The following is a 12,571-nucleotide window of genomic DNA, read 5'->3' on the forward strand; positions in this document are numbered from 1 at the left end:
ATATACCTGAATAACATTTTGATGGGAAGTAGTGTTAAATACGTGCTGTGTTTATCTGTAGCACTGCTACCTTGGGCTAAGGCGAGTAGATTTTACCTGTGTCTATGAAAATTGAATTTCATTGGTCTATTTTTAATGGAAGTTTAGTATAAAGTACCATCCATCCAGAGAACTTTAAAGTAACGTTGCATTTGTATTTATTTCATAATCTAACAACTCCAAGATGTTAAATCTATTCATGTCCTTCCTTCTTGCTTCTATATTAGGATTTTTCAAACTGTAGGTTAATGACCCATTAGTGGGTTATCACTTTAGTGGGTTATAACCAGAGTAAAAACAAAACTAGAGACTATAATAGAAAAATTTCAGAGTGCATTTGCACAAAGTATGGGTGAGTACAAAGGTAGGCGCTTGTGCACACATGCTCGTGTGTGTGTGTGTGTGTGTGTGAATGTACTGAGTCACTGTGTAAAATATATTTTTACTGTGGGTTCTGCTCAGAAAGGTTAGAGATGTTAGATAATACTAGTTACTCTCCCTGAAGGAGACCAACTAACGGCCTATTTAAATTTTGAGGGTGCTTATTCCTAAAATAGGAAGTGGTAGTGTGCCTTCTGATGAGTATTGGAAAACTGTCGCTGCATTCTGTGTTTGGAAATACTTATTCTGCTCCTGCCCTGTTCCTGCTCATACGCCCTCTTCACTATTGTTATGTTAAGGAATGATGGCGCTCAGACAGCGTACTTGTGGCCTGAGGTATTTCATTGTTACAATTGAGTGGAAGGGTTTTGGTTTTTTTCCCAAATAAGTGAATGTGTAGAATGTTCTCATCTTGAATTTCTTCTCTCACGATTCTTCCTTAAGCTTTTGGTGACTCTCAATACTCGGCAGGTGATAAAGTGAAAGTGAAAAGAGCAAATGGGTATTAGTAGGCAAATTCATGCTTAATTCACTAGTGCTCCTTCGTGAGCACAAGAGATTCTATGTTTCATGTTTGTAATATGGTTTTATCTTCTCTTGGTCATAGGTTTGTTTATAGGATGGAATTAGATATACAATTGCCCTGAACAACTCGAGTTTGAACTGCGCATGTCCATTTTTATGCGGATTTCAGTACTGCGGGGTCGGTGGTTGGTTGAATCTGTGATGCGGAACCGGGTCGGTGGTTGGTTGAATCTGTGGATGCGGAACCGCGGATCTCGAGGAACCCAGCGGTGTGCAGGGAGGGCTGACTGTAAGTTATACGTGGAATTTCTACTGTGGAGGGTCTGCGCCCATAATCCCCGTGTCATTCAAGGGTCAACTGGATTGACATTTAATGCTGTTCTGTAAGGCCAGAGTTCCTCAGAGAGAGTACTATGACCTTCAAGTAGTTTGACACTTGAGCAGGTTTGTGAACTGTCCTGGGTGTGTAAGAATCACTACTGTTAGTGATTCACCTTGATTTGGTGATAAGTCCCTAAGTCTGAATCAGTATTACAAAATGTGGGCTGAGTACCAATAGCGATGGCGCAATCACCTGTGATGTTGTTTATGTTTAACAATACGATCTCCAACATCGAATTATTGCCCTTTATCTTCTAAATCTCATTATTTTTGCCTTCAGCATTAATTTCTAGCTATCCTAGGGGAGTTACTGAAATAGTATTTACTGGTGCTTCTGATTCCAAAGTACAAATGATGAATTCATTTTGGACTTGCCGAAGCAGCTATCTCACCTGATGCCAGAGGCCAATTCCTAGCCAAACAAAGGCTTTTCTTTTCTTCTTCTTTTTATTTTTTATTTTTTTTAATTTGTATTTTATAGTGGAGCTTGTTGTGTTAGTTTCAGGTGTACAGCAAAGTGATTCAGTTATACATATAGAAAAGGCTTTTCTTTAGCTGATAATTTAAATGATATAGAGTTGGGTAGTCATTCTCTAGGATAATATTTTCATCAGTGCTTCAGTTCAACTAATAAATACATACATTTTATCTTTATTGATGAATATTTTAATTTTTCTTAGATATATAAAATATGGTCATTGTAACAATACAAACATTAGAAAAGTATATAAAATGAAAAGCGAAAGTCTTTCCTTCATACTTATCGCAACAGTCCTCTCTCCGAAGGAGAGCTATAGTTTGTAGTTTATCATTTCGTACCTTTTTTTGCATTTACAGATCATATGTGAGATAAAGGGAGAAGAAATAGGATGACTGAGCATCAGTTCTTTTTTCCCCCCTCCTTAAGTTATTGATGGGCTTATGTCCATTAGTTACCTATAACTTTTTCCTTAAAATTGCCAATTTTGGAAAATACAGATCAGTAAAAAGAAAAAAATCTCTTGTACTTACACTTTAGAGAGAATTCTTTTACATGTTTTTATATATACGTTGAGTTTCTTTTTTGTACCTTTATTTATAGATTTGGTTGAACTAAAATGAGATTCTGTTTTTAATATTGTTTGCCAAGCTACTTTTTTCCCACTCAGCAGTGAGTAAAAAAATATATAAATTGACAAGCTGTGGAAATGAGAAGACCTAGGATAGCTAGAATTTATTTTGAGAATGAAGAACAACCTAGGAGGTCTTACGCTACCTGATTTTATGTTTTATTATAAAGACAGCATGGTGTTGGCATAATGACAGACATATAGATCAATGGAACAGAATAGAACTTGCAAATATACCCATACATATATGGTCAGTTGCTTTCTGATCAACAGATGATGTTAAAACAATGAATATTTGTATGAGAAAAAATGAACTTTGTCCTCTTGACCTTTTCCTCATAATCTGCATAAAATTTCATTTGAAATGGCTCACAGGCCTAAATATAAAAGCTGAAACTATAGAAGCTTTAGAAGAAAACAGGGCAAAATCATACCAACTTTGGGATAGGCGAGTATTTCTTAGAACACAAAAAGCACTAACTACAAAAGAAAAAAATTGATAAATTGGACTTCATCAAAATCAAAGCCATCTGCTCTTCTAAAGAAACTGTTAAGAAAATGAAAAGGCAAGCCACAGACTGGAAGAAAATATTCATAATACAGAAGACTTGTGTCCAGAATATGTGAAGAACTCCAGTTATAACTTAACAATAAGAAACCAAATTTTAAAAATGTTCGAAAGATTTAGACAGATACTTCACAAAAAATAGATATGCAAATGGCCAATAAGCACATGGGAAGCTGCTCAATATCATAAATCATCAGGGAAATGCAAATTAAAACCACAATGAAATGGACTAGCTCAATTAAAAACAACCGGACAACAAGTATAGGGGAGAATGTGAAGCAAATCTGATCTCTCATTCTTTGCTGGTGGGAGTGTCAGCTGCACTACCACTTTGGAAAACAGATTGGCAGTTTCTTAGAAAGTTTCTTTAATATGTATTTACTGTATTACCATTTACTTAGGAGGAATGTAAACACATGTCCACAAAACGATTTAGATGTGAGTGTTCTTAGGAGCTTTATTCATAACAGCCCCAAACTGGGAAAAACCCAGATGTCCATCAGCAAGGTAAATGGTTGAATAAATTGTAATATTCATACAATGGGATACTATTCAGCAATAAAAAAGTACAAAATAGTGATAAACATAACAACCACATGGGTGGAGCTCACAAAGGTTAATGCTGATTAAAAGAAGACAGTTGAGTACTGTATGTTTCCATTATATATTTAGAAAAGGAAAAACTAAGGTATAGTGATGGAAATCAGACAACAGGTTGACTGGGGTGGGGGTGAGGAATTGGCTATACAGGGTCATGAAGGAACTTTCTGGAATGATGAAAACGTATACGTTAATTTTGGTAGCAATGCACGTTTACGTGTTAAAGCTCAGCAAACTGTTCGCACTTGTTGTGTACGCATTTGTGCATATTAGTACAGTTCATACAATACAAGCTTTGGGACAGCCATGGTTTTGGATGCTTTCTTTAAATGATGGAGGTAGTGCCAATGAGAAGAGTGTGAATTCTGCTGTTCTCCCCCCTTCCCAGGACACAGATGCGGCATAGGCTAAATCATAAAATGATTTAAAACGAGCATATGTGGCACTTGTGAAAAAGAGTAGGATTTTTGGGGTGGGGGGTTGGTTCTACTTGTGAATTGCTCCTCAATTGCTTAGTTCTTCATAGCCCCTAATTAATTCTTAATACTTCATAACACATATTAAAATGCTAAATTCTAATTTCTATATTAAATATAGTATTCCTTTTCCTTCTTTTCCAGTAACTGAGAAAACTTTAGTAGTGGTTTTTATATGGGTGGATGACCTTTGAGCTCTTTTAGAGTGGAGTGTTAGAACAGAATTTGGTTTCCAGAAATGCTGTTTAAAATTCTGCTTGGAATTTTTTTTTTTTTGTCTGTAGGGTTTCAAAATGAATGTACCCTTATGTCTGTCCTTTTTTTTTTTTCTTTCCTTGTTTTATTTTCCTTCTCCATTAACTCAGTAATCTAGCTCACTAATTTTTCCACTTTTCTTTGGCTTAATGGATTACATAACATAAAATAGTTAAGATAATTTTTAGCCCAGTATAATTTTCTTCCTAATGCCATAAAAATATTACATGCCTATACAATCTACATTTGTGAAAATTTATTATTTTTTTAATCTAATGGGTTTTGCTTGATAATTTAACATTAAAGAAATCTACTTTATTATATTACCTAATAATGAACTTTTAAAAACTTAACAGTTTTTAGAATAGCTCACTCATGACGTCCTCTGATGTTGGCCCGAAGTGATAGGGAATTTCCTTTTCAGGGTTTTGAGGAAACCAATGAAGTGAATGTATTTTAAAAGCTGCAGTAGTCCTTATGTCCTCTTGGGACTGATGTATTTCCCCAAGTGTAGTAGATTTGTGTTTATGTGGTTTAAAAAAACACATCAAAAAACCCAACTTTACAGATTAGTACTCATAGAATCAAAGTTTCTGTTGATAGCCATGATAATAAAATATCTTTTTATTAGAATATCAGGAATTTCTATAAATCACTTACCACCTTTTTAGTATCTTTATAAGTGAAATTTCTTTTTTATATTTTTCCACAAAATCAAGCTGTATATTTTGAACAAGAGCTCCTAACCATTTGATGCCTCTGATTTTTTTTAAAATTGAAGTATAGTTGATTTACAATGTCGTGTTAGTTTCTGGTGTATAGCAAAGTGATTCAGTTATACATATATATTCTTTTTCATTATAGATTATTACAAGATATTGAATATAGTTCCCTATGCCATGCAGTAGGACCTTGTTGTTTATCTGTTTTATATGTAGTAGTTTGTATCTGCTGATCCCAAACTCCTAATTTATCCTTCCCCCTCCTTTCCTCCTGGTAACCATAAGTTTGTTTTCTATGTCCGTGAGTCTGTTTCTGTTTTGTAAATAAGTTCCTTTTTATCATATTTTAGATTCCACGTACAAGCGGTATCATATGATATTTGTCTTTCTCTGTCTGACTTCACTTAGTAAGGTAATCTCTAGGTCCATCCATGTTGCCACAAATGTGATGCCTCTGTTTTAAGTGTACAAGAATCCTATATTGGTCTATGCAATCCTTACCTTTAGTTTATATTTTTTTACTATTGTGTAAAAAACACATACAATTTACCATCGTAACCGTTTTTAAGTGTACAGTTTAGTATTGTTAAATATATTACATTGTTGTGCTTCCCTTTTATTTTTAAGGTAACTTAATTTAAATGCACGTGTATCATTATTACCCCGCACATTAATAAAGATCATGTGAGATTTTTATTTAATTTTAAATCACTAGTCTAGAATTTTAAAATGTTGATCCCAACACTATTCTTGGTAAACTTCAGTTTTTTTTTTTTTTTTTTTTTTACTAATGTCTTGCATTTTCTTTCTGTCATGAGCTTCTAATTGTAGCCTCTGTTCCTTTAGGGTATTCCCCCCACTTTGTCATTCTCATTTTTTCTTTTTCTCGCCTCTTTACAATATTATTTCTTAGAAACGAAGAATAAGCAACACAAGTGGAGGAAGCAGATGTGTTCACCTTAAATCCATTATTTTCTGACACAAGTTTGGATTTTTTTTTTCCAGAAGAGTCGATCTTTTTGCATATGAAACATTCTCTTAGGATGTGTCCAAGTGAAGCAGTTGTGGCCGAGAACCACAGTCATAATTAAATGAAGGCATTTGGAAGAGCAGGGGTTAAGTAAGACCCAGTGTGCCGATTCTCCTACTGCCCCAGTCATTTTTTTAACTGCCAGAAATCTGTTGTGGAAAGGATGTAAACAAACACACACACATATGTGTGAGTCTCATACACAAGGGTCTTTTGAAGTAGGATATGTATTTATGGAAATACAATAAGTTTTTATTTCATAGTTGCTACTGTTTAAAGTATAATTTCCACACGTAAGTAGGAAATAATTTCTAGAGAATTTCGTGAAAGTCTAAAATTTTCCGACGTAAAATTCACCTGTCTGTCTTCCTAGCTGTCACCTTTTCATTGTGTGTGTTTTAAAATATTCAATTCTGAAATATTCTGAAATAATTCTTATAATTCTGAGGAAAAAAAATAAAGGTGAATGAGGCACTGTTCTGCCTTTCACACTTGGTAGCTTCTTGTCCTCCTTAGGCAAGCACAGAAGGGGTGGAACCCTGCTCAAGTTGTCTTTCTGAGACCTCACGCTATTCCCAGGAGGTAAGCAATAGCAGCCCCCGTCCGTCCCCAGTACGTGTGCATTCACCGTTTGGAATGTTTGGCGATATCTCAGACTAATCATTGACAGAAGCAGGATTCAAACTGAAGGATGGTTTTAAAGATTGTGTGCCTTCTGCCGTGTCTTGCTGCCTCATGCTGCCGGGGAACAAGCAGTGGAACTTGTTGTGGATTAATTGGGTCCATGCTACTCAGCGTCATGTGTTTATTCACTGATTAGAAAACTAAATTCGAATATATAATACTTCTCTGATCTTTTATGATGGAAGTATTTTCAGTACCATGTTTATAAGCCAGTTTTTATAGCACCATCTTTTATAGCAAACTTTAAGAAATACCAAATCCCGGGCTTCCCTGGTGGCGCAGTGGTTGAGAGTCCGCCTGCCAATGCAGGGGACGCGGGTTCAAGCCCTGGTCTGGGAGGATCCCACATGCCACGGAGCAACTAGGCCCGTGAGCCACAATTACTGAGCCTGCGCATCTGGAGCCTGTGCTCCGCAACAAGAGAGGCCACGATAGTGAGAGGCCCGCGCACCGCGATGAAGAGTGGCCCCCGCTTGCCACAACTAGAGAAAGCCCTCGCACAGAAACGAAGACCCAACACAGCCATAAATAAATAAATAAATAAATATTAAAAAAAAAAAAAAAAAAAAAAAAGAAATACCAAATCCCAATTTAGAACACCACATTTATCACGGCTGATACTCACTTTTACATTGGTGTATCTCAATTTTATAAAAGAACCACTTGTACTACGGGCTTCCTTAAATGGACATCTTCCAAAGTATGCTTAAACTACATGATTTACAAAAATTGAACTTGTGTGGAATATTTCAGAATAAATCAGTGTGTCAAATGAACTATGAATTTCAAGTGAAATCTATTCATTTTGATAATAGGTAAAAAATTACAAAGATTTTAAAATGTTACTGAAATTTATTAGGTACACTGATAAATATAAAGAAATTAGCAAATGTATAATGTAGTTAATGGGACAGAAATGGAAAGTATGAAGAACATCTTAAACCCCTTTTTTTCTTTTTTTAGGACTTTAATGGTTATTTTTGGAAAATGTTTAATGACATTTACTATTTCAGTTTAGCAGCTGTTATGTCACAGATGTTAATTTTGTTTTTATACGGTATATTTACCTAATATACACAAACGAGGTACATTACAAACTAGACTTTCCCACGGGGAATGACAAAGTAAATTGCTCAGTTTTAGGATGGGTTGCTTATGTTGACCGACCAATACATAATTTCTTCTGGTGCTCCAATGGCACCCTTATGGCCTGTCAGAATCAGCGAAACTGTAAAGCAGCATTTATGTCCTTCGGAGGAAGGCTTAGGACCAATAATAACAACTGTCCTAATTTTTCTAAATTAAAGTAGATTTTAAAATAAATACAGTTAGTTATGTGACACATTAGAAATATAGCGGAAGGTTTTCATAAAATAAACCATCTAAACTATACTTAAGCTGTTTTATATGAAAAATAAAGTGGAGAGTTGATAAATTTCATTGGTACAGATAATCAGTTGCTTTAGCCTCAGTAGTAGATTTTCTTTGACTTGAAAACCTAAATAATGGCTGTATTTCTCTACCTTATTTGATGATGTACCGTTTTACGTTTTTGGTCTTTGATCTACTCCTCAAATCCCTTGGTGATTATGCTTTGTAAAACTCTACCTCTCATTCCTCCCTTAAGTTTTCAACGTCTTATAATTGCCACTGGGCCAGATTGAGGTCCTGGTCCAGCGTATTTTATAGCCCCATTGCCATGAACGCAAGCCTTGTACTTCAGCCAAACTTCTTTAGCTAGTATTGACTGATCCTTGCTTCTGGCAGTCTTTCTGCCTGTCCAAATCCTATTTGTGCTTTACAGCTTAGGAGATTAAGCCTCATTTAACTTTCTAGAACAGGCCAGCACGCTTTTATTTTATATTTTGATAAAATCGTTGCTCTTGTTCTCTACACCTCCCACTTGGTGTATAAGCTGCGTACCTTGCATTGTCTTAGAACATTAGTAAACTCTTTTATTATTTGTCTTATTACTTCCTGGGAGCAGAGGCCTATGTCTTCTACTTCTGAATCTATACTGAGTTCATTTCTATAGCATCTACTTCTATTTAACAGTATTTTGCACATAATGAAACCACAAAAAACAGAATTCATAAAGTCAGATTTTTAGAGCTAGAAATGTTGATCAAATGTCATTTGTAGTTGAGAATACAGTCTTATACATGTTAATTTTGGGGGAAGAGTATCTTCTTGAAATCATGTTATGGCTTGGGTATGTTTTATTGTTATCTCTGTTATTTTTATTTCAGCAGGGTCTGTATGATAGTTTTTACTTTAGTTCCTTTTTAAAAATAGCTTTTAAAAAATCCTTAACATTTTAGATATGTGATTATTTTACAGAGGATTTTCAAACACTTTGAATGGTACTACTTAATACATGGAAACTGATTATCAGACATTTAAATTGAAACTGTTTGCACCTGTGAACCGGTTTTTACTAAAAGCTGGAGTACTGTGATTATTGGTCCCTCTGTGCAGTAACTCCAAAATCTATGTTATACTCCCAGCAGTCCTACTTATATACGTTATTGGTGTAACTATTACTCTGTTGGTAGTCTTTTCGCTGTATCTGAAAATGCAGTCCACCTCCTGAGGAAAAAAGGGAAAAAATAGTAGCACTTAATGCCATTATTCCCACAGAGATTCAGAAGTCGGTACAAAAGTTTTCATGTTAATTTCACAAATGCTGTTATTTTGAATTTATTTCATTTCAAAACAGTATTCAGTGTCTTATAATGAAACACAGAAGCTGAAACAAGGTCAATGTTATAGAAGAGGGAAATGAGAATGGGTTTAGGAGATTGTATTAAAGGAATAGCAATGGTTGAAGGGAAAAATCTGGGCTACTAGTAACTTGCATTTATTTCTAAGAAAGAATCTTCCCTCGTCACCCGTGGTTGGTATGGTGTTTTGAAGGTCGTACACACAATCAGCCATGATTGGGTTGCTTTTCTTTTTCTCTAGGAGAACTATAGGTTTCTGCTTTGCCATATCAAGTTACAGGTGGTTGTGTACAGATTTGGAGTATACTGACCGCTAATATTCTGCACCTTTGTTTTGCCTTTATGAACCTTTATCACATTTAGGGGTAAAGGGTGTCTCTGTTCTAAGAGTTCAAGGTCGGAGTTTTAACTTGTATTCTGCTCAAGTGTGTGGATTGTAGCCGCTGGAGTTCTCCCGGGATCTCATCTTTGCTAAAATCAGAATTCTAGGAAAGAACAGCAAGCGTTCAGTAAGTACCTCAAGCTTCCATGTAACTTTTTGAAAAAACCAATGGCTGGGACTTCCCTGGTGGTGCAGTGGTTAAGAATCTGCCTGCCAAAGCAGGGGACACCAAGATCCCACATGCCGAGGAGCAACTAAGCCCGTGCGCCACAACTACTGAGCCTGCGCGCTGGAGCCCGCGAGCTGCAACTGCTGAAGCCCTCGCGCCTAGAGCCCGGGCTCCACAACAACAGAAGCCACCGCAATGAGAAGCCCACTCGCCGCAACTAGAGAAAGCCCGCGCAGAGCAACGAAGACCCAACGCAGCCAAAAACAAACAAATTAATTAATAATTATAAAAACAAAACAAAACAAAACGATGGCTGCTTAATTTTGTAGAGTGGTTTTTCTTGTTTTCTGAATCTTATTTACAGACATGTACTTGTGCAGGTAATGGAAATATAATTCTGAATCGACTGCTTAGGAAAAAAGCCTCGTAATAGAGAATTAAAACAGTTTTTTTCCGTCACCAAAGCCCTTGAGTATTGGACTAAACATTTTAGTCTTGAGCCCTTTCTGAATAGTCAGTTGTGACTAAGGCCATATTAGAGGCAGTTCACATGGAAACATTTAATATGCTTAATATTGTTATTTCTTAGATTCACAGTTTGTGTTAGCTGTTACGCAGCTCCTGCTGTAGAAGCTCTGTGAACCCGTAGCCTAAATCTTTCCCCCCTCCCCTTTCACTGCTTTAGAACAGCATACGTTCACCAACCTCTGTCCTCTCCACGTACCTCACTTTTCAAATACTACTTTTTTCCTTCGAATGTGGTCACAAGAGCACTGTGGTGGTGCGAGGGCTTTCATGGGGCCTTTGGAATCTGCACAGATTCAGTGTGGAGACCCGGAATGGATCTTGCGGCTTTTGAGGGGAGGCAGTGTGGAGAGTTCTGGCGCTGGTAAGGAGGCCCCTGGCTCTGGCTTGGGTAGCTGCTGTTTGAAGATCTCCCCCACCCCGTACCCCCCAGGTGCAGACTTGCATAATTCAGTTCAATTTGCTCATTTCATTCCTCCCCCGAGCTGCGCCTCGCCTCCATCTTTCACTGAAATGAATGGTGGTGGTTAAGGGGCCTTTCACCTAATGATTTTGTTGGGTAATTAATATCTTTCTATATCTTTATTTATCTTCTTTTATTGTCATCTTTACTAATTTTCCCCTTCGCTTTTCTTCCTTTCTGTTTCGAAAGAAAATTTAGAGAACTGTTCTGTTCTTCCGCCACCAACAGTGGTTTCTGTAGGCAGAAGTAACATTGGTATCTGTAGTGTGAAACGCTCGAAAGGCATTTTAAAAACATTTATGTCTGACCATAATGGAAAATAATATGACAAAGAATATACATGTATAACTGAATCACTTTGCTGTACAGCAGAAATTAACACAACATTGTAAATCAACTGTATGTCAATAAAATTTAAAACAAATTTTTGTCTGGAATTGAAAATGGGCACCATGGGAAGATATGGGATTCAATTGTTAACATTCTAGAAGCCCATAAGATGAGGGTGGTTTCCTGTGAAAGAATACTCTCTGCATTGGAAAAGAATAGTATGCTTTATAATCTGGTCCTGAATTAGATGATTTAGAAACTATACAGATGTTCAGAGAAAGGAAAAAATAGGATTGGCTCTATGTAGAGATTCCTTGTTTTCAACCAGAACAGGACTTCGTTCTTTGGGCTTATTCCTTCAGTGTTGTATCTGTTTTATAAAGTCATCTGTGATATAAGTTGATGTTCCATAAGTGTTCATTTGATGGAAGTGAACATGTTTTTCTGTGTCAATTTTATCTATCCCTAGTGGATAATTGTTTGCCTCAAATGAGATATGTTAAAATGGGAAAAAACTAGAAAGTATTAGACCAGCACAAGGTACTGGTAAAGAACCACGTCCTTCAGCCATTGTACTGAAACCCTCCTAGATGTGTATCCAACACTTGTGACTACATCAGAGCATACAAACAGAAAGGGCCACCCTTACCACAGAATTCCTATGCTGATGTGCACAGACTCCAAAACAAAACTCTATTCACTTTATAGAACCTTCTGGTAGCTGCTCCTTATGTCTATTGGTGTAAAATTGTTCTTTAAGTATTGTGGGGAAATGGAATAATAGAGTGGTCAAAAGAGCTTAGACTGTGGTGTTGGACAAATTGGGTTTCAAGGCTTAGCTCTTTGATTTATGGCCCCGTGACAATAATCATCTGTGGGATTAGCATGCAGGCTTGAAAATTCACATGCTCATTGTTTATAGCTCAGAGTATGATAACAACTATTATTAGCATTTTTACACTTCAGCATTTATGGACTTAAGTATATATCATCTGCTTTAGTTCTCCAAGGTCCCTTGACTCTATTTTTTTGCTGTTTCCAGTTCGCCACATTTTCGCTCCAAAAAAATTGTAATTTTCCTTAGAAAGTCAGAATTGCTGTTACCTTCAAATTAAAGTTGATTAGATGTTTTCCCCAAGTATTTTATGTTTTTTGCTTATACTCTTTCTTCTCTCCCCTCCCCTCTCTGCTCTGTCTACTGTATTTGAT

The 12,571-nt window shown here is 36.4% G+C and overlaps 1 protein-coding gene across 7 annotated transcripts in view; it reads left to right on the forward strand.

Annotated features, from left to right (window-relative positions):
- Nucleotides 1–12,571, forward strand: part of NCOA2 (nuclear receptor coactivator 2) — a 275,517-nt gene that overhangs the window by 28,558 nt on the left and 234,388 nt on the right. Inside the window, exon 1 of one of the 7 annotated variants that reach the window (XM_057531963.1) lies at nt 1,212–1,234. The exons of the other annotated variants lie outside the window; for them this stretch is intronic. The gene's annotated coding sequence lies outside the window, so the exon portion shown is untranslated. Of the gene's footprint in view, nt 1–1,211; nt 1,235–12,571 lie in introns of those variants that run through there. 7 annotated transcript variants of the gene reach the window in all.

This window comes from Balaenoptera acutorostrata, chromosome 17 (genome assembly GCF_949987535.1).
Source record: "Balaenoptera acutorostrata chromosome 17, mBalAcu1.1, whole genome shotgun sequence".
NCBI lineage: Eukaryota > Metazoa > Chordata > Mammalia > Artiodactyla > Balaenopteridae > Balaenoptera > Balaenoptera acutorostrata.